The 23,384-nt window shown below is 42.7% G+C and overlaps 2 non-coding genes across 2 annotated transcripts; both read left to right on the top strand.

Moving 5' to 3' along the window:
* The first annotated feature begins 12,757 nt into the window (after positions 1-12,757).
* Positions 12,758-12,864, top strand: LOC147933165 (small nucleolar RNA R71). The gene has a single exon (XR_015576824.1). It is a non-coding gene; the product is annotated as a small nucleolar RNA R71 (small nucleolar RNA).
* Positions 12,865-20,342: 7,478 nt separating this feature from the next.
* Positions 20,343-20,450, top strand: LOC147933164 (small nucleolar RNA R71). Its single transcript, XR_015576792.1, has one exon. It is a non-coding gene; the product is annotated as a small nucleolar RNA R71 (small nucleolar RNA).
* The last annotated feature ends 2,934 nt before the right edge of the window (positions 20,451-23,384 follow it).

The raw sequence follows: 23,384 nt of genomic DNA, 5'->3' as shown, positions 1-23,384 counted from the left end.
GGTGGAAGCGAGAGATGAGCTGAAACGAACGAGCGGATCGAGAGATCCGACCTTTGGTCTCGGCTTCGGTCGAGCAGTCTCGGTCGCAATACGGACGATGCGGTGATCGGTTCCCGGAGTTTGAAGGTAAACTGCGGGAGCGGCTCTCGGCAACAGGGCCGTAAGAATCCTTGGTGATGCGGTAAGGATTCTCGGTGATGCGATAAGGAAGGTGGAGTCGAAGCGGAAGTACAACGAACGGTAGGGACCGGACGTGATACGGTAGGGATGGACGCGAAGGTGGTTTGATGTGACGACACACGGGAGATGCCTCGGCCCGTGATACGGTCAACTAGTCGATGTCGAACCCAGTTCGAGATCGGCTAGGGTTTCTCGGTAGTCAAGTCCCGGACTTGGACTAAGGAGAGAGGTGAGACAAGAACAAGATTCTCTCTTGTGAAATTAAATTCAATACTTCAAGTCTGATTTTTACAATGAGGGTTGATGCCTTTATATAGTGAGGCTTACATAAGGAGACTCTAAAACCCTAGAGACGTGGCCATGATCTAAACCATACACATGGCCAAAAAGCAAAAGTAAAGATAAAGCAAAGCAAAGACCAATCTAACGGTCATAGAGGGATCAAGAAGAAATTCAAAAGAAAAGAAGGGAAGGGGATAGGGTGGCCACGTCATTGGCTGGGACGTGGTGAAATAATCTTCACTTCCTTGGCTCCTAAGTCTCTCTTTAAATGTTTCAAGATCACGAGCCAACCACACGAACTTGAGGAGCAGCTTGAACCTGAGGAAGCATTGGAGGAGCAGCTTGAACCAGAGGAAGCACCGGAGGAGCTGCTTGTACCAGCGAAAGCAGCGAAGGAAGCACTAACCGTTCCAGCGGGTCCTATAACAAGGTCACGGTCCAAGAGGTTCAACCAAGCCATCACTGGACTACTCAAGGAGCTGGACAAGAAGCTAGAAGACGAGACTCAAACCACTTGGACGTTGCTCACAGCTCAAGGTGCTCGGTAAAGGATAAAGTGTTACTTTGGTACTCTTTTTCCCTTGGTCAAGTTTTGTCCCATTGGGTTTTCTTGACAAGGTTTTTAATGAGGCCTAAGTAACATTTTCAAGCCCCCTTTGCCAGCCCAATTCGTGGTCCAAGGTTCCCCACAAAGGCCTTGGCCCATTTTCTATCTCTTTCTCATTCAAACTTTGCATTTATTGCTTTGTAATTTCCTAGACATCTTGCATGAGCTTTAACTTGAACTTGCAAGGTTGTCTAGGGTTTTCTCTCCTCTATCTCGTCCTCCCCTTCTCCAATTTAAAGACCATGTATCTCTCTTTTATTTCTCATCAAACATTTTAATTAAAAATCTTTCTTTTACTTGTTTGATCTGAGGAGTGTGTAATATCTTCTCAACTTGTTTTCTTCTTAGTGAGTCATATCTAAGTTGAACTCGAGCTTGAAGTCTAAGAGATTTTCATCTCTCTTGGAAGTTCACTTCAATCCCCCTTTTCATCCGCTGCATCATTTCACCATTCCATCTCTTTCAATCCGCTGCATAATCAACCTCTTCACCTTCCATTTGATCGATCCATTGCATCTTCGTCCCTTAGATCTTCATCAAACCGTCCGAATCATCTTCAAGACCTTGCGAGTGTGTTCTTGGGAGCAGATTCTTCTCCAGGAGTCTATCATGTGGTATCAGAGCAACCACTCTGCAATCAGGTTTTGAATTCCAATCGTCACTTTCTTTTATTTTCAGATCTGTCGTTCATCTTGGGAGAATTTTATTAAATGTTTTACTCGTTCAAAAATTATAAACTCAACTGTTTTAGAACCAGGAACGAGTCTATTATTTTTGAAAATTTATTTGAGAATTTTTGGATTCGTTTTCATAATTTTCCCAGATCTGTTTTCATTTACGTGTTTTTAGAACTATTTACTGGTGGATCTTTGTTTTTCTTTTCAGGTACCATGGTGACATCAGAAGAGGAAGAGTCATCTACATCTAGTCTTGAAAGGAAGATCCTTAAGTCAGTCACCGCAGCTATGACAACCATGCTTGATGCTAGACTTGGCACTCTACACTTGAATCAACCAAACCCGGAAGCAAATCAGCGTCAAAGGCAGAACCAGGAGGAACCAAGGCAAGACGACGAAATCAGGCGGTATTATAGCCACGGTTCTTCACACAGCAGTCAGCGGAGGCGTCGACGTGAACGTCCAGTACCAAGAGATCCGTTGGGAGGTCTTAAGTGCAAGATCCCAGCCTTTCACGGAACCAGCAACCCGGATACCTACTTGGAGTGGGAACAAAAAATCGAGTTAGTGTTTGTTTGTCAAGAGGTCACCGAGGTCAACAAAGTTAAACTTGCCGCAACCGAGTTCTACGACTATGCTCTAAGTTGGTGGGATCAGCTTGTTACCATCTGCAGACGTACCGGAGACATGCCGATCGATACATGGAACCAGCTGAAAACCGTCATGCGAAGGAGATTTGTGCCGAGTTATTATCACCGCGATCTTTATCAACGTTTGAGGAACTTAGTTCAAGGAAGCAAGACTGTCGAAGAGTACTTCAAGGAAATGGAAACCCTATTGCTAAGAGCTGATGTTCATGAAGATGGAGAAACTATGATGTCGCGATTCATGGGAGGTCTCAACCGCGAAATCCAAGACCGTCTAGAAACCCAGCACTATGTGGAAATTGAGGAGATGCTTCACAAAGCAGTCATGTTCGAACAGAAAATCAAGAGGAAGAACTCTCGATCCAGCTACAGCACCGCTAAGACCAGCTACAGCTCAGGAAAGTCAAGTTATCAAAAGGAGGACAAGCCCGGCTACCGGAAGGACTACAAGCCATTCGTCAAGCCAAAGCCATTTGAGTCAGACCCGAAAGGTAAGGGTAAGGAAGTGATCACGAGGACAAGGGATATTCGTTGCTTTAAGTGTCAAGGACTTGGGCATTACGCAAGCGAATGTGTAAACATAAGGATCATGGTTCTTAAAGATAATGGCGAGGTAGAGTCTGAAGAAGAGCGTTCAGAAAACGACTCAGTGGAAGAGGGTTTGGAAGCCCCAGCTAAAGGAGAGCTGCTTGTTGCTAGGAGATCGTTGAGTGTTCTAACCAAATCAGAGGAGCAAGCGCAAAGGGAAAACTTGTTCCACACGCGATGTATTGTCAAAGACAAGGTATGTAGCATGATTATTGATGGTGGAAGTTGTACTAACGTTGCAAGCAGGACAATGGTGGAAAAGCTTGGCCTAGAAGTTCTCAAACACCCAAAACCATATGCGCTTCAATGGCTCAACGAAAAAGGTGAGATGTCCGTCAAGGAGCAAGTCAAGGTACCGCTTTCAATTGGTAAGTATCAGGACGAAATCATGTGTGACATACTTCCGATGGACGCTAGCCACATTCTTCTTGGACGTCCATGGCAATCAGACCGACAAGTTCACCATGATGGTTTCACCAACCAACACACCTTCGAGCACAATGGCCGAAAGACGACTCTCATTCCAATGACACCGCATGAGGTCTATCTTGATCAGCTTAGCATGAAACAGCGAACCGCCAAACAAACTGAACCAACCGATAACAAGGGTAAGAGCAAGGTAAGTCATAATAGTTTGCTATTTGTTTATAAAGAAACTCTTGCTTGTTCTACTAACCCCGAACCGGTGCTACCGAGTAAAGTTGAGTTGGTTTTGCAAGAATATAGTGATGTGTTTCCGGAGGATAATCCCATTGGTCTGCCGCCAATCCGAGGGATCGAACATGAAATCGACTTTGTGCCGGGAGCCGCTTTACCGAACCGACCAGCCTATCGCACCAACCCAACCGAAACAAAGGAGCTTGAAAGACAAGTGAACGAGCTGATGGACAAAGGACATATTCGAGAATGCATGAGTCCATGTGCCATTCCAGTATTGCTAGTACCTAAGAAAGATGGGAGTTGGCGAATGTGCGTGGACTGCCGAGCCATCAACAACATAACGGTTAAGTATGCCATCCTATCCCTAGATTAGATGATATGCTTGATGAATTGCATGGTTCTAGCATCTTTTCTAAGATTGATCTTAAAAGTGGATATCATCAAATCCATATGAAAGAAGGTGATGAGTGGAAAACGGCTTTTAAAACCAAACAAGGGTTATATGAATGGTTAGTCATGCCGTTTGGGTTAACTAATGCGCCTAGCACTTTCATGAGGTTGATGAATCATGTCCTTAGGAAGCATATTGGTGTATTTGTTGTGGTCTATTTTGATGACATTTTGGTTTATAGCAAGAACTTAGAAGATCATGTCATGCATCTTAGACTTGTTTTGGATTTGCTTCGCAAGGAAAAGCTTTATGCGAACTATAAGAAGTGCACCTTTTGCACATATAATCTTGTTTTCCTAGGCTTTGTTGTGACTGCAGGTGGAATCAAGGTTGATGAGGAGAAAGTCAAGGCAATCAAAGATTGGCCAAGTCCTACAAATGTGAGTGAGGTGAGGAGTTTTCACGGCTTAGCAGGATTCTACCGACGGTTTGTCAAGGATTTTAGCACTATTGCCGCACCACTCACGGAAGTGATTAAAAAGGACGTTGGTTTCAAATGGGAAGCTGCACAAGAAAATGCCTTCCAGGCCTTGAAAGAGAAGCTTACTAATTCCCCTGTTTTAATTCTTCCAAATTTTATGAAAACTTTTGAGATTGAGTGTGATGCCTCAGGGATAGGTATTGGAGCTGTTTTAATGCAGGATCATAAGCCCATAGCTTTCTTCAGTGAGAAACTTGGAGGAGCTACACTCAATTATCCGACCTACGACAAAGAGCTTTACGCTTTGGTTCGAGCCCTACAAACGTGGCAACACTATCTCAGGCCGAAGGAGTTTGTCATTCATACTGACCACGAGTCTCTTAAGCACCTCAAGGGTCAACAAAAGCTCAACAAACGTCATGCGCGGTGGGTCGAATTCATAGAAACTTTCCCATATGTGATCAAGTACAAAAAAGGTAAGGATAATGTCGTTGCCGACGCATTATCTCGCAGGTATGTTTTGCTTACTTCTTTAGATGCAAGATTGTTGGGTTTTGAGCAAATAAAGGACTTGTATGCTGATGATTCTGATTTTAGCAAAATATTTCAATCTTGTGAGAAGTTTGCTTTTGGAAAATATTATCGCCATGAGGGTTATTTGTTCTTTGAAAATAGACTTTGTGTGCCTCACTCTTCTTTGCAAGAATTGTTTCTAAGGGAAGCTCATGGTGGTGGTCTAATGGGTCACTTTGGAGTTGCTAAAACCTATAAGGTGATGCAAGAACATTTCCAATGGCCGCACATGAAACGAGATGTTGAACGACTTTGCGAACGGTGTGCGACTTGTAAGCAAGCTAAGGCTAAGGTTCAATCCCACGGTTTGTATACCCCTTTACCTATTCCTTTGCATCCTTGGACTGATATATCTATGGATTTTGTGGTTGGATTGCCTAGGACTAGGGCAGGTAAGGATTCTATTTTTGTGGTGGTTGATCGCTTTTCTAAAATGGCGCATTTTATTCCTTGTCATAAAACTGATGATGCATCTCATGTTGCTAGCTTGTTCTTTAGGGAAGTTGTTCGTTTGCATGGCATACCTAAGACGGTAGTTTCTGACCGTGATACTAAGTTCCTTAGTTATTTTTGGAAAACTTTGTGGTCTAACCTAGGAACTAGATTGCTTTTCTCTACTACATGTCATCCGCAAACTGATGGGCAAACTGAAGTTGTGAATCGAACTTTGTCTACTTTGTTGCGTGTGCTTATCAAAAAGAACCTTAAATCTTGGGAGGATTGCTTGCCGCATGTAGAATTTGCTTATAATCATTCTATGCATTCTGCGACTAAGTTTTCTCCATTTGAAATTGTTTATGGGTTCAACCCCACTTCTCCTTTGGATCTAATGCCTTTACCTTTGAGTGTGAGAACAAGTCTTGATGGCAAGAAAAAGGCCGATTTAGTTAAACAGGTTCACAAAAAGGCTAAGGAGAATTTGGAGGCCCGGACGAAGCTGTATGAGAAGTATGCGAACAAAGGGCGTAGAGAAGTCATCTTCAATGAGGGTGATCAAGTGTGGGTTCATCTTCGGAAGGAGCGTTTCCCGGAGGAGCGAGCATCCAAGCTAATGCCAAGGATTGATGGACCATTCACAGTGCTCAAAAGAATCAACAACAATGCCTACCAACTCGACCTCCAAGGTAAGTACAAAGTTAGTGGCAGTTTCAACGTTTCTGATCTTCTTCCTTATTGTGCAGATAATTCGGATTTGAGGTCAAATCCTTTTCAAGTGGGAGAGGATGATGTGACCACGGACAGCTCCACTCAACCACACGAACTTGAGGAGCAGCTTGAACCTGAGGAAGCATTGGTGGAGCAGCTTGAACCAGAGGAAGCACCGGAGGAGCAGCTTGTACCAGCGGAAGCAGCGGAGGAAGCACTAACCGTTCCAGCGGGTCCTATAACAAGGTCACGGTCCAAGAGGTTTAACCAAGCCATCACTGGACTACTCAAGGAGCTGGACAAGAAGCTAGAAGACGAGACTCAAACCACTTGGACGTTGCTCACAGCTCAAGGTGCTCGGTAAAGGATAAAGTGTTACTTTGGTGCTCTTTTTCCCTTGGTCAAGTTTTGTCCCATTGGGTTTTCTTGACAAGGTTTTTAATGAGGCCTAAGTAACATTTTCAAGCCCCCTTTGCCAGCCCAATTCGTGGTCCAAGGTTCCCCACAAAGGCCTTGGCCCATTTTCTATCTCTTTCTCATTCAAACTTTGCATTTATTGCTTTGTAATTTCCTAGACATCTTGCATGAGCTTTAACTTGAACTTGCAAGGTTGTCTAGGGTTTTCTCTCCTCTATCTCGTCCTCCCCTTCTCCTATTTAAAGACCATGTATCTCTCTTTTATTTCTCATCAAACATTTTAATCAAAAATCTTTCTTTTACTTGTTTGATCTGAGGAGTGTGTAATATCTTCTCAACTTGTTTTCTTCTTAGTGAGTCATATCTAAGTTGAACTCGAGCTTGAAGTCTAAGAGATTTTCCATCTCTCTTGGAAGTTCACTTCAATCTCCCTTTTCATCCGCTGCATCATTTCACCATTCCATCTCTTTCAATCCGCTGCATAATCAACCTCTTCACCTTCCATTTGATCGATCCATTGCATCTTCGTCCCTTCGATCTTCATCAAACCGTCCGAATCATCTTCAAGACCTTGCGAGTGTGTTCTTGGGAGCAGATTCTTCACCAAAACAGCCAAGTCCCAAACCCAAAAGTCAAACAACCTAGTCCTATCTAGTTTGAAAAATGCAAACTAGAACTACACAAGGTCTTACTCTTGTCAGTTCAAACCTAACACTTTCTACCAAGCTCAATCCCGAAAATAGGCCTCACACACACAAGAATAAACGTGGCATGAAAGAAGGGTTGGTTAAGGGTAGGGAAACTGATTTCAATGGTTTAATCAGCTACTTGGATCAACAAGAGTGGTAAAAAGGAGAAAGATGATCCAAATATGTATATGGTATCCATGAGTTTAAAGCAATGCACACATTGATAATTGAGATTCAATATTAGGTTCTTATAAATAGGAAATGGTGTCAAATCACAACATGCTTCAATATAGACCAAATACAATGCAGGAATTCAAAGCTTGGTTCAATCTTATGCTTCTAACCACTCAACTAGCATCAAAGTACTATTAACTTGGGCATTGATCCTAGTCTAGTGAATAAGCAAGCTAACAAGGAAAAACTCATCATAGATCCCTAATGCAAATATTATACAATCCTATATGAAACATGCTAAACAAGGTCCTAATATGCAATGCAAACTACATGAACACTCTTTTTTTTATAAAGATTTTTGCAAAAAAATTTCAAATTTTTAGGGTTTTTCTATGCCTTAGATGCTATGCAAAAACTAATATGAGGATGCTAAAAATTTGAAATAAGAACACAAAACACAATGTCAAATGCTATCTCAAACCCTCCCCTAAACTTAAATCACACAGTCCTCTGTGTGAAAGAAATTTGTAAGAGGATTCAAGACCAAAAACAAAACACAATTTCAAATGCAATGATATTTACAAGTGAAGGTGATAGTGGTACCTCAAGGGTTGTGGAAGAAGTTGTACACATCCATTTGCATGCTGTCAAATGTGTAGTTGGGGTCTTGTTGGTCACTTGGAGATGGGGATTGGGGCAGCTCGACGATGGCAATCGACCGTGACTCGGTCGAGTACGTGCTCGAGTGGGGGGTCGAGCTAGACCGCATGTGCCAAAATCTTGCCCCTGTTGCTGGTAAAACTGTTGGTAGAGAGCTGGATCCATGAAGTATTGAGGTGGGATGGGAGGATAACCTGGATAGCCTGGATAAGCAGCTGGAGGTGGGAAGCCATATGGTGATCTTGGCTGGAACTCGGCCGAGTGCATTTGGGGTGCTCGGTCGAGTTGGTGCTCGAGTGACCCGGTCGAGTGCCTCGAAAATTGTTGTTCTCGGGTACTTGAGCTCCTCTTCCTCTGATTTGGCTCATACATTGAAGCCCTAGCTGGTTCCACAGGATTCGCAACTCTTGAAAGTGCTCTAGTTGAGATACTTCTCCTCAAAGGGCTTGATGGTGTAGGTGAAGAATTCCCACTCTTCAACTCAGCAATCTCCTTCTTTAAGCCCTTGATAGACTTAGCCATGTTGGTCACCATTTTCTTCAGCTTATCAAACCTCTTCCCATGCCACTTATTCCATTTTTGCAAAAGAGTCAACCTCTTGGTATTCTCCCTCACTCCTCTACTATCCCTTGGATTGGGCTCATAGTCTTCAAAATAGAACTGCTCCTCCCCATCAGCCACTTGTGCATTCCCAGCTTCCTCAACTCTAGGTTGGACTACTCCATCAAACAAGTGCTCCTCAGCTGGCCAAAAGTCAATGTTGGCTCCTTCTTGAATGGTGGTGAGCTCTTGGTTAGGCAAGATGAATTGCTTTTTCCCAAGTGTTGGAAGCTCAAAGTTGAAGATGTGATTCCCTTGATGCATCTCCTTGGCTAGGATGAGAGTAGAGGTGAGGTAGCTTGAGTCAATCCATCTTGGTGAGACCCTTTCTCCTCTAAGTGGAACCTTAGCAGCTTGTAGAATTGGAGTAATGATGCCTCCAATGGTTAGTGCTCCTCTTGACCCTTTGTTCTCCAACTTGCCTACCCAACTTCTCAAGTGAACCATGTAGTCAATGAGCACCATTGCTAGGTCAGTCTCCACAGTGCTCCCAAGAATGATGGTACCATTTCTTGCTTGAAAGATGATTCCATTGAGAGCCAAGTCAATCATCTTTAGCTCCCCCTCATTGATGTTCCCAGTTTCCTTCCTAGGAAAGAAGGTGTTGGCAAGAGCTTTGTGGAAGTACCTTAGGACTGGGCTCCTTATCCTTGAGCTCTTGGAATTGGAGGATGAGTAGAGCTTGTTGTCCCCAATGGTTTCCCAAACATCATAGAGTTCTTCTCTTGGAATCATCAAACTCCTATTGCTCCCAACCTCAAATCCAAACACATTTGCTATCTTCTTCATTGAAAGATCATACCTCTTCCCCTTGATTGTGAAAGCAATGTGACCAGCTCCAAACTCAGCATCTTTCCTTGCATATGTAGTCAGCTTGACAGTGGCTAGGAACTCACAACTTTCTTCTTTGTAGCCCTCCATGCAAAGCCCCATGAACTTGGTAAGGTTGCTCTTCTCAAAGAGATACTCCACATCTTCATCAATGGCTAGCTTCTCCATGGTGTCCTTGTGTGGATACCTAGTCCCCAGGAACTCCATTCTCATGAAAGCATCATAAAGCTGCCTCTTTGACAACCCACAATATTCTGCTTCACCATCATCCATTAGCTCTTCTTCTTCACTTTCTTCCTCACTCTCATTTTCACTCTTCTCTTGATCAACCTCAATTGCTGGCCTCTTCCCTTTGGCCTTGTGTCTCCTCATGAACTAATTGAGAGTTGGCTCCCTTTCTTCCTCACTTTCAGTCCTCTCAGGATCTTCCTCAATTGATTCTCTCCTTGGACACGGCATCTGGCTCGACCGACTGCTCGAACCACCACTCGGTCGAGTGCATGATCGAGTGGGGCGTCGAGTTGTCTTTCCAGCTTCTCCTCTTGATTCAAGGCCAGCATCACGACGTTCCATGGAGCTTGCAGCGGTTTGTTGAGACTTCCTGGTGATCTTTGAAGACAAGGAGACAAGGGTGGAGCGTCCATACCATTCAAATTTGAATTGGGAATCTTTGACCTGCTTTTTGCTGCCACTCGACCCCACACTCGACTGTACACGGTCGAGCACCTTGACCAAATTATGAAATTTCAAAATTTTTCTTCTTTGTCTTCCCTCCACTTGATCGTTCTAGAGAATTGATGATCAAATGGGCCTTACTTCTTTTCCAACTCGGTCGAGTACTTCCTGTGGGCTGGTCGAGTGGGCTTGCGTTTCTCCTTCTCCAAGTCCAAATCTCTCCTTACCCATCTACACTTATATTAAAAGGCCTGTCCAACACAAACATAAAAGTAAACACATCAAAAACACAAGGAAAATAAACTATATTTACAAAGGATACCTTATGGACTTCCTCCCTAGTGAGCTTGTTTAGAGTCACTAAGCTTGACTTTGGTTTCCTTCTTAGACTTGGTCTAGGTACCAAGGAGGTGATGAAATCCTCCCTGGAACCTCTTGGTCACTGTGAAGTTGATCCTTGATCACCTCACCCTTAGCACACAAACCATATTTCTTCTTAATTTTGAGCCGTGGTCTTGCTTTCCTCAAAGACCTCTTGTTCAGCTTAACTTGGAGATCCTCAACCATACTAGTCAGCTCTTGAACTGACCTCTTAAGCTTCTCCACAGAATCCTCTTGAAGTGAGAGCTCAGCCTTTGGGGTTTCTTTATCACTTAAGACCTCTTGACCACCTTTGTCCTTAATAGTAAAAGGCTGATCATCAATGGTAGGAAGGTTGGTTGGGTTATAGATGTTGAACTTCATAACTATACCCTCAGCAATATTCAAGGTCACAAGACCTTCCTTGACATCAATGACTGCTCCAACAGTGGCTAAGAATGGCCTCCCAAGGATGATTGGATCTTCAAGTTCCTTGTCCATCTCCAATACCACAAAATCTGTATGAACCCTTGCCTTCCCTATCTTGATTGGGACATTCTCCAACCTTCCAACTACTTCTCTGTTTGACCCATCAGCTAGGCATACATGGAGGTTGGTGGATTTGAAATCAGTTCTCCCAAGCTTTTGAGCTATGGAGTATGGCATCACACTAGTGGAAGCTCCTAAATCACAAAGGCATTGGTTGTAGTGAAGGTAACTGATTGTGCAAGGCAGATAGAATGGTCCTGGATCCTTAAGCTTAATTGGGATGATCACTCCTCCAAGGTTCTCAAGATCCTTCTCATCTTGAGGTTGTGCCTTCTTCTTTGACAAATCAAGCAGAAAATCCCTATAGAGAGGATATGGTTCATATTGTTCCAAGGCAGGTCCTCTCTCCTCTTCTTGATAAGCAATGATGATCTCTTGTATAGCCATCACTTCCTCTTGTTTCTCAACCACAACTTCTTCCTTCAAAGCTTCCTCATCCTTTTCTTGCTTAGCCAACATCTCCTTTTTCTTAATTATTTCCCTTAATTCCTTGATCCTTTGTGCTTTGAAATGTCCTGGGAATGGTAGAGGTGGTTTGTAAGCAGGAGGAATGTACTTAGCAGGTTTAACAGCTCCTGATCCTTCAGCTCGATCGACCACTCGATCAGGCACTCGGTCGAGTGCTGGCTCGAGTACCTGGTCGAGTGCAATGGCGGATTCAGATTTCTCTGCACAAACTTCACTCAAAGCTTCAATAACTGACAAATCCTCCCCATCTTGAACATCACTGTCCTCAGTGACTTCCTCATCAGAGATATGGATGGCTTTTGCTGTGAACTCCCTTGGATTTTGAACAGCTTTTCCAGGGAGTTGGTTGGGTTTAGGAGCAGAAGTAGAGGCAATGTTGCTCTCCATATACTTCACTCTAGAGTTGAGACCTTCAAACTTCATGTTTAGGTCATTATACTGGGATGTGAGCCTTTGATTCAACTCAGCAAACTGTTTGGCTTCCTCAATCTTTCCTTGTGTTTGCCCAATCAAAAACTGTTGCATCATAGCTCTTAAGTCTTGTTCTTGGCCTTGGTTAGTCTGAAACCCTGGTGGGGGACACAACTGAGGCTGGAACACTTGATGTTGTTGTTTTGGGACATAGTTTTGTTGCTGTTGAGGCTGTTGAGGTGGATACACTTGGTCTTGTGGATTAGCTACATTGGTACTCCTATAAGAGAGATTGTTGTTCTTGAAACCTCCTTGGGTATAGCCTTTGAATCCACCTTTGTTTTGCATATAACAGAGCTCAACATACTCATTCTCCCTTTCTTGAACTTGAACCTCTTCTTCACCAATGAAGTGAATAGACTTTTGTTGGCTAAGAAGGATCTTGTCAAGCTTCTCATTGACCATCTTCAAGTTCTTCTTGTACTTGTCCTCTTGATCAGTTGATGATGACCTTATGGTTCTGTCATAGTCCTCATTATAGTTGCCATCTGACTGAGCAAGGTTCTCAACTAATTCCCAGCCTTCTTCCACATTCTTGTTGAGGAAATTGCCATTAGAAGCTGTGTCAAGAAGCATCCTGATCTTTGGAAGGACTCCTCTATACAATGTACTCAAGAGTGACTCATTGCTGAAGCCATGGTGAGGAAACTGAGTCTGAAATCCTTTGAACCTCTCCCAAGCTTCACAAAAGCTCTCATTGTTCCTTTGAGCAAACCCAGAAATTTCATTTCTCAACCTAGCAGTCCTTGCATTTGAGAAGAATTTGGCCAAGAAAGCCTTCTTGCAAGCATCCCGTGTGGTTATTGCTCCAGTAGGAAGAGTCTTCTCCCAAAGGTGAGCCTTGTCTCCAAGTGAGAATGGGAAGAGCCTCAACTTGAATCCATCTTCACTCACTCCATTAATCTTGATAAGACCACAGATTCTGTCAAACTCATCAAGGTGATCTAGTGGATCCTCCATTGGCAACCCATGGAACTTGTTGGCTTGAATCATGGAGATCAATCCACTCTTGATCTCAAAGTTGTTGTTTGGCACTGTGAGAGGCACAATACCAGCTCTTTGGTTGTGTGTGTTGGGTGCATCTCCAGCACCAATGTTCCTTGGTCTTGGAACTAGATCTTGCTGCTCCATTATGATTGGAACCTCTTGCTGTTGTTGAACTACACTCCTTCTCTGATTTCCCAAACCTTTTGGCAGCCTATGGATGTTGTCAAGAGGCTTTTGTAGATTGTCTTTCTCCTTAGACCTTGTGTGCATCAACAGACACGAGTACAGACTCGAATAGGTTCACAGTTTGGCTTAGGCTCGTGTAGGCGGTCAAGGCGACTAGGAATTAGTGTCCAAATAGAGATGGCTTCTGACTCGATCAGGTGCTCGATCACTGCTCGGTCGAGTGGTGGTCAAGTGGTTGGTCGAGTGGGTACCTGAAACTCAAGACAACCCAGCAACAGAAGATTCGAATCCAGCAACTTCACAAGTGTATAAACGAACTTAATCTTAGACTAATATGGATCCTAAATGTCACAAAACACACTCAAATGGGCAACGGCACCAAATTAAAACAAGGTTTTTATGTGGGTGATGGATGATGAATGTATGCAATGGTGAGATATAAATGAATGGATGGTAAGGTGTTTCAATTCCCCTTATGCAGTTGCAATATAAGAGGTGTCAATCCTATTTGAGTGTTTGTGAACAATTAAGACATGCATATGAGACTAAGTCAAGCCAAATGTAAAGGATGTTTGTCACTAACAATCCTATGATGAAAATGCAAAGTGCAGAAAGTAAAACTACAAGAACTAGATGCTAAATGAAAATGGAACAGAATGATTATGACTAATATGAAGCTAGAACAGAAATAGAAACTACAATAATGAACTAATGCAAGACAATAATGAACAGGAAAATAAGTAAATGCAACAGAAATGCAAATAGAATGAGACTAGAGATAAAACATGACAACTACAAATCATAAACCAAAGTTCTGGGGAAGAACTCGAGTAAGCACTCGATCGAGTGTAGATCGAGTGCAGGCTCGAGCTGGACTAAACGCAAAAACAGAGCAACACAATAAAAACAGAGCAATGCAAAAACGAATCAAACAACAAGCAAGCAACAGGATTAAGACTTAAAAATCAATAAACAAAGAAGGTCCTGAGGAGGGATTCATGGGCTAAACTAATCATTGTGGTTATCTAACTTGGTCAACAAATCTCAAGCGAACATTGAGCTAATCTCTAGACATATGAATCTAAGACAAGTTTCATCCACTCTCATGGCAAGAAACAATAAAACCTATGCATCTCTAGACTTGTTCTCACAAATTAAATAAACAAGCAGGCATTAAGCAATACATCTCAAAGCAAACAAGACCTCTAATCTCTTAGAAAGCCTAATGGTAAGCTCTAGATCTAGCCTTATCTATGCTCCTTAAACATTGGTGTGATGCTAGATCTAGGCTTGAAATCAAACCCTACCTTCTCAGATATAGGATCAGCATTAAGAACATCTAGCCTAGAAGAGATCTACAACAATGAAGCTTGACCAAATCAAACAAACCACAAGATCAATCCAGCCTAACCCATCCTCAAGATCCTGGAGAACTACTCACAAGAACACATGATGAACAAAGTCAAAAACCCAGAAAAATACGAAACTTGCATCATTAGAAAGATGAAACAAAAATCTACAATATTGGAGAAAGAATCAAACTCGAATTCTCAATATTAAGAAAGTTATGAAACCAACAATATTGAAGAATTTAGTCTTCTCTCCTTAAAAACAAGTACAAGATCTAAGAAAAATAAAAGTGCAAAAGGAATGATTCCCAAAAGGGTAAAAACTAGGTTTAGAGAATATCTAAAAAGCTGGACTCCTTTGGTGGCTGCAGGTACAAGGCTTTATATAGGAGAGGGAGTGGAAGCCTTAAAAATACTAAAAGACAAAATAGTCAACGGCTCGGTCAACTCGACCTGTGCTCGGTCGAGTGGCAGGTCGAGCTGGCTTCTCTCGTGCATCCTCCACTTGGTCGAGTCCTCCTCAGCACACGGTCGAGGGTCTGGTCGAGTGTGCGGTCGAGTTGGACTCCGGACCTTGGTTCTTCAGCCTTAACTCTCTTGCTTTTCCTTCATGATTGCTTCACTTCTCCTCAGCATTGCTTCCATGCTCCTTAAGCTCCAAAATCACCTGATTATGCATGAAAAGATGCAAATGCAATGCAACTAAACTCTAATGCATGATTAGTCCTCAAGCTATGCAATAATGGTGAAAATGGCTAGCAAAAGATGCAAAAGATGTGAATATATTAAGGGAAAACATGGTGAAATATATGAACATCATGAACCCGATCCCCCCATCGGGTAGTAGGGTCGGGTTGTCCTCGAAATAGTGCAGCTTTAAGGTTTAAAGGAAGTGGACCGTCTCCTCCTCATAGGCTTCAAGGTGAGCTCACATCATATGGCCAAGGTGGCACATGTCGAACAAGAACTCAACATCTTTAGCGATGCCCAACTGCTTCATGGTCTCACGGTGAGGGTATCGGGTGCCAACAAAGCTCATCTTCCGGAAAGCTTTGAAGAGTTTTGCCGGAGTTTTCACCTCCTTCTGCTTCAGCCTCCGCGAGGCTTGGCTTGTCCTCTCTCTCTCGGTTCTCCTCCTCTGCGTCTTGATCCTCTTCCTCAGCTGCTCTCTCAGCTACTCTCTCAGCTTTCTCTGAAGCTGGTCTCTTCCCTCTTGCAACCGCAGCTCTGCTCCTTGATCAATAGGTTTGGATCTCCCCTTGCTCTTCTCCTCCAGCATCAGAATCGATCTCCCCTTGCTCTTCTCCTCCAGCATCAGAATCGACCTCCATGGGGTCGGTAACAGTTCTTTCGGACGTAGACAGGTCCCTACGTCGAGGAGAGCGGCAAACAGCACTCGCTATTCGACTTGGTGAGCAAACTCGGTGGTCTACTCGATCGGTTGCTCGAGCACCGGATCAGGTGACGGATCGGGTTGAGCATCGGATTGGAGAGGCAAAACGTCCAGCCAGCGGTTGGGAATGCGGAACGTTTCCTCTCCCTTCAGACTCTCGAGGTTTGACGGCATCACCTCCGGTTGTAGCAGCGGTGGAGGTTGATCTTCTTCCCTTCCTTTTGTAGGTTTTCGCGATTGGCTCCATTGTCGAATCCTTGAGAGAAAAAGAGCTAAGCTTCGAGGTTAATAGGGTTAGTTCCCAAAGAAATCGAATAAAGCTTGAGATCGAGAAATAATAGAAACTATGGAAACTAAAAGCTTTAGGGTTGAGAAAAGACTTATCGGTGATAATGAGGGAGAAGGGTTTCGAAACCCTTAAGTAGGCTAGGGTTCGGTTGGTGGGCTTCACCGAGAGTGGGCTTGGCTTGTGGAATTTGGACTCCACTCGCCACCCCAGCAGGGACAGGATCAGGCGCGTCGAGTACGGTGTCGGGTTGACCCTCGGGTTTCCCTATTTCCTCTTTTCAACTTTTCCATTTTTTTTTGTTATAAATTTGCAAAAAGAAAAAAAAAACAAATAAACTAGAATTAAAAGATACCTTTGGGACTTCCTCCCAAGTGAGCTTGTTTAAAGTCACTAAGCTTGACTCTTCATGCTCCTTAAGCATGGGATCCAAGTGGAAGAGGTTCTGGAATCCTCTCCACAATAGCAGGCTGGTTCAGCAGATTCTCTAGGTTTTGTCCAGGTTCCAAGGCATATGTGGTGTTGACCTCCTCAAGATGTTTGACTTTCCTCTACTTGGTCTTAGTGGAAAAAGCTTGACCATCGATGGTTGGCCTCTTAATCCCCTTCTTCACATCAAACTCCATCTTGAAGTTCTCACCATGCTCTATTCTGATCTTGCCTTGCTTTACCTCGATCACAACACCAACTGTTGCCAGGAATGGTCTTCCTAGAATTAGTGGATCGTCTGGTTCCTTGTCCATATCAAGGATCATTAAGTCAGTAGGTACTTCCACTCTTCCAATCCTGAGAGGCAGATTTTCCAGGATCCCAATCGGATGCCTCACACTTCTATCAGCCAGAACCAAATACAGATTACTTGGTTTAAAACTGGTGAATCCCATCTTGTTGGCTACTGACAGAGGCATAATGCTAACTGAAGCTCCAAGGTCGCACAAACAATTCTTAAAGATCTGAAGTCCTATCGAGCACGGCAGAGTGAAGGAGCCAGGATCTTCTAGTTTTTCCTCAATTCGCAGCTCAGGATCTAAACACACTCCACTTCTAAGAATCTCGAACCCAATCTTCTTGACAGCTTCCTTAACCTCATTCTCCAATCGAGCTGCTTCCTTTGCAGCTTCCTCCTGAAGTTCGTGTGGCGGCAAAAGCTTAGGTGGTGGAGCTTTACGCTTAGCCATTCGCTCTGCAAGCGCCTCCAGCTGGATGTCAAGTGCAGCATTGAACCTTTCCTCTAGCTCCCCTTCCTTTGCTATAGGTAGTTGAGGCTGATCTCTCGTTTCAACATCTACTCGATGTATCATCCGATCACCATCATCGGGTAGGTCATCGGGTTCAGCTTCGGGTGGTTCTTCGATTTGTGATTCTCGAACCAGTGCTCGATCATCAACTCAATCAATCTCCTCAGGTGAAGGCTCGGGTTCATACTCGAATATATAGTACCTGGCCTCATTTATCATTGGGTGATCCATATCCTCCCCATCTTGATCATCACTGTCCCCAGTGAGGTAATCCTCATAGTCATCATCAAGGAAGATGGCTTGGGCAGTGGCATAATCCTTAGGGTTTTGAACAGCCTTTCCTGGGAGTTGGTTAATCTTTGGAGCTGGTTGGTTGTTGTGGTGGCCTTCGAGGTATCTAACCTTAGTGTTGAGCGATTCGTACTTGGCGTTCAAGTCATTGTATCCTGAGCCGATCTTGTTGTTCATCTCCGCAAACCGTTTCGCGATGTCCATAGATGCTGTAGCCTGTTCTGAATCATTTGCTGAAGTAGGCCGCGTAACTCAGCTTCCTGTGATTGGTTCCGCTGGCCTTGATGCTGTTGGAATCCAGGTGGTTGGTTGTAGTGTCCAGAGCACTGCTGCTTTGGTGCATATCCTTGATTGTACTGGACAAAAGGTTTCTGTTGGACCTGGTTCCCTTGAACTGCAGATGGGTAAGTTTGGTCCTGAGGGTTGGCAACATTCGGGTTCCGATAAGACAGATTTGGATTCGGCTTGTAATTATTGTACCCCTTATTGTAACCCCTCTGGTTGTTGATGTAGTTAACATCCTCTATTTGCACAGTCTCCCCATCTTGTTGTAAAAACTGCTCTTTCCACTACAAGAAATATGGACATTGGTAGCACACTAAAAATGCTACTAAAAGGCTTTGGTAGCGCTTTCATAAACGAACGCTAGGACATGAGGAGCTATAATAGACCCCCTACATATCATAACGTTTTTTTAATGCTACGATAGTCAGACCTATAATAGCGCTAATCATCTGCTAAAAAATAATCTTTTGTAACATTTGATTCATGCTATGATGTAGTTTTTCATGGCTATTTTTTAGTGTTGTAAAATATTGTTTTATATCATTTTATTAGTGTTATAAGATATTGTTTTGTATCATTTTATCAGTGCTGTAAAATATTGTTTTGTATCATTTTGTCAATGTTGTTGTAATGTATATTATCTACTATATTTCAATTATTTGAAACCTATTTTGCATAAAATATAAATTGAAAATTGATTAATAAATAAAATTAATTATTAACATTATATTAATAAAACATACATTTTACATAGAATCATTCTATGAAATACCCAAAATATACAAATGCTTGAATCACCAACCAAATCATAAAAAAAAAAGGCAAGTACATTTCTTCACCAAACCAAGTCATAAAGAAACCGAAGCAGCTCTAGTAGATCTCCAATTCATACCATTTAACAGCCAACACCATTCCATCAGCAGATCACCTTAGAGCCTTTGGCTTTGTGTGAACTATCTATTTCTTTATAGAGTCATAACGCATATGCAGAGACCAATAACAATTGCCATGCGTCAAGGATCTTGCTGAACTCAAGCTTGTCTTCGTTCTTGACAGTTGTCAAACACAAGCAAGAAGCAGTTTTTTGTTGAACAACCTGAAATCAAGAAACCGAAATAACATAAGCAGACAGACTTATATGGTCCCAGGATTTTTTTCTGCAAAGTTCAACATCAAACAACAACGTAAATAAACAAAACCAAATACCAAACACAAGCTATTAGAAGGATCAGACAGACTTTATCAACCCAGATATCACAGACACAATCAGATTGAGAAATTCATTGACTTACAAAGAAACATCGATTCCTAAAAATTAGTATCTTTGAGAAGATTGATTAGTTCATAATAAGAGTACCAATTGCAATGAAGTGAGGAAAGGTCAAGGCTTTGGCTATTTGCTGGTCATGAGACTCAGTTTGGCAACCCAGTGAATGGCCACCTCCGGTGACGGCGGCTAAGATGATGGAGGAGAAAGTGGTGGCGGCGGAAGAAGAGAAATCGCCGACAAAGCTGACGTGGAGAGAGACGGAGTCTGAGAGAGAGAGTAGAGATCGGAGAGAAAGGAGAAGTGGAGAGAAGAGGGGAAATTTTCTTTGATTTAGAATTAGGGATAAATGAATTGAATTTTCTTTTTTGTATAAATGTTGCTTTTTCTGCATCAAAATTCATAAATGAAAAAAGGATGAGCTAAGTTTTAATTTGGCGGACAAACTAGAAATTTGGCTAAATGTTTTGCCTCCTAAATGATTTTCTAGTTACAATAGTGATTTTTGTATTCCCGTTTAATGAAAATCATTAGGAGATTTATAATAGCGCTACAGTAACACTATAATAGAGTTCACATCCGATTTTGACACTTTTAGTAGCAGTTAGTGAATTCGTGCTACAATGTTCTACTACCAAAGCTCATATTTCTTGTAGTGTTCTCTGATATGGCATGAACATGCTGTTGCTGGTTGAGTAGTTTATCAAGCTTGTCATTACGGGCTTTCATGTCCCTCTTGTACTTGGCATCTTCCTCTCCTTTAGATCGCACAGTGCGATCATACAACCCACCAGATTGAGCAGAGTTCTCCACTAGGTCCCAACCTTCATCAACATCCTTGTTGAGGAAGTTACTATTACTTGCGGTGTTCAGCAACATCCGTATCTTGGGGATCACTCCTCTGTAAAGTGTACTCAGCAAAGAAGCATTGTTGAAGCCATGATGAGGACATATGGTAGTGTATCCCTTGAAATGTTCCCAAGCTTCACTGAACGTTTCATTGTTCTTCTGAAACAAAGCTGGAAACGTCATTTCTCAGCCTTGCGGTTCTGGAGTTGGAGAAGAATTTGGCCAGGAATGCCTTCTTGCACGCTTCCCAAGTGGTGATAGACTCCTTGGGGAGTGATTTCTCCCAGATGTGTGCTTTGTCTCCCAAAGAGAATGGAAAAAGCCTGAGCTTGAATCCATCTTCACTGACTTCATTGATCTTAGTGAGGCTACAGAGCCTATCAAATTCATCCAGATGATCCAATGGGTCCTCCATTGGCAATCCATGAAACTTATTACTCTGTATCTTCTGGATGAGACTACTCTTGATCTCAAAATTGTTGTTCTGCACAGCAGGTGGCACAATGCCATTCCTTTGAGTGTGAGTAGATGGAGCATCCCCTGCTCCTATGTTGGTCCTTGCTTGAGGAGCTGGTGGACCGTTCTGTTGTTGTCTGAGTAGCCTTGGTCTGTCGATGTTGTCGATCAAAGGACTCAGGTTCTGGCTACCTCTGGATCATGTTCGCATGCACAGGTAGGTGTCCGAGTGTGTACACGAGGGTCTACTCGATCCAGGTGATCGAGTGACGGGTCGGGTGGGTGCTCGGGTTGTACCTGAGAATCAAAACAAACAAGAGCACAAGCAAACAAGTTAGTTTCCGAACCAATATAAACAAAAGAACTTGATCTAGCAAGTCCTGAAATCCTAAACGTAGCAAAAGAAACACAACCAAATGGCAACGGCGCCAAATTGATAGACAGGCTTTCACCCAGGATATCAATTCCCTATGCAGTTGTAGTACAAAGGGTTATCAATCCAAATGGTTGTTAATTGCTAGCAGGAAGGATATGATCAGAACATTAAAAGTCAAGCCAAGCAGATAGGGTTTTGATCTAACAATCCTAAAATAAATGAAAAACAAGAATATAAACAAAGAAACCACACGACCTAAGCACTCGATGCAAGCAATCGAGTACAGAATCGTGAGGGGTGATCGAGTAAGCAAATGAGATATGAAAAGCTCGAGGTATTACTCGATACAGGTTATCGTGTACCTGATCGGGTAAGTGATCGAGTGATGAATGAAAATGAAAACAATTAAAATACGAAAGCTTCTAAGGATTGGGTAATAGAATCCTAAGTATCCTGGCCAGTACAGATGCCTTACATGCCTCAAGCAAATATTTCCTAGACAATGAATCTCTAAAACTTTGTTACCACACTCTCGCACTAGCAACAATCAACCTTGATCACTTCCCTACCCAACTCTCGTTGGAGAAACATGACCAAGCAGGCATTAAGATCTGATTCATTATTGTCAGTAAACCCTAACTCATCTAATCTCTTACTCAGAGCGAGTGAACCTCTAGCATTGGTTGATTCAAGCATCTCATCTACACCTCTCGGTGGTAAAACACCATAGATCTAATCTCAACCTCTCGGTCTGTTGACAGCATTAAGAACACCAACCTAGAAGGAAATCTATCAAACATATACAATCAAACTAAGGCATCCTAACCGATCAAGAACAAAAAATCATCTATCCCATCCCTAGAAACTTTACTACACTACTCGGCCATAATAACAAGAAACAAAACAACAAATAAGAATGAAAATTCCATTATAATAAACGGTAGAGTAGAGTAGAAAGAATACATGATAGAAATCTCAGAAAAACGATAAAAGTTATGAAATAAAATGTAAAAACAAAAGGAAAAGTGTTTGAGTCGCTCACTTCTCTCACAGAAGCTCTCGCTCTCTGGTTTGAGGGTCTATGGTGTGCTCGTTTGCGAGCTAGGAGAGGAGGGGTTTTGATGAGACCATGGCCAGCTCAACCAAACCGTACGAACCTGAGGAGCAGCTTGAACCAGAGGAAGACGTTCTGCCAGAAGAGGAAGACGTTCTGCCAAAAGAAGAAGGCGTTCTGCCAGAAGAGGAAGACGTTCTGCAGAAGGAAGAAGGCGTTCAGCAGGAACCCTTGTATGTTTCGAACGGTCCATTAACAAGATCAAGATCTAAGAGGTTCAACCAAGCCATCACTGGACTACTCAAGGAGCTGGACAAGAAGCTAGAAGACGTGACTCAAACCACTTGAACGTTGCTCACAGTTCAAGGTGCTCGGTAAAGGGTAAAGTGTTGCTTTGGTGCTCTTTTTCCCTTGGTCAAGTTTTGTCCCATTGGGATTTCTTGAAAAGGTTTTTAATGAGGCCTAAGCATCATTTTCAAGCCCCTTTTGCCAGCCCAAGTCGTGGTCCAAGGCCCATTACAAAGCCTTGGCCCATTTTCTTTCTATCAATTTGCATTTATTGCTTTTGTAATTTCCAAGACTTTGTGCATGAGCTTGCATGAGTGTGGCCTCTTGCATGAGCTCGACCTCTTCTCCTTCTAGACTCTTCTCTTTCGTCCCCCTTCTTCAATTTAAATTCCTTGTATCTCTCTTTTATTTCTCATCAAACATTTTAATCAAAAACCTTTCTTTTACTTGTTTGATCTGAGAAGTGTGTAATATCTTCTCAACTTGTTTTCTTCTTAGTGTGTCATATCTAAGTTGAATTCGAGCCTGAAGTCTAAGATATTTTCATCTCTCTTGGAAGTTCACTTCAATCCCCCTTTTCGTCCGCTGCATCATTTCATCATTCACTCATCTTCGATCCGCTGCATAAACCACCCCTTCACCTTCCATTTGATCGATTGAAACAAGAGTATTTATGTGGTGGTGAATGATGATGAATGTAAGCAATGGTGATATGAATGGAATGATGGATGGGTGTTTCAATTCCCCTTATGCTATTGCAGTACAAGAGGTATCAATCCTAAATGAGTGTTTGTGAACAATTAAGATATGCATATGAATCTAAGTTAAGACAAATGTAAAGATTGCTTGTCACTACCAATCCTAAGATGAAAATGTTAAATGCAGAAAATAAACTACAAGAACCAAGAACTAAATGAAAATGAAACTGAATGATGGTAACAGTAATGAAGCAA

The sequence above is a fragment of the Camelina sativa genome, chromosome 12 (assembly GCF_030686135.1).
Source record: "Camelina sativa cultivar CO46 ecotype springtype chromosome 12, ASM3068613v1".
Lineage (NCBI taxonomy): Eukaryota > Viridiplantae > Streptophyta > Magnoliopsida > Brassicales > Brassicaceae > Camelina > Camelina sativa.
The sequence above is the reverse complement of the archived record's forward strand: the minus strand, read 5'-3'. Positions and strand labels throughout refer to the sequence as shown.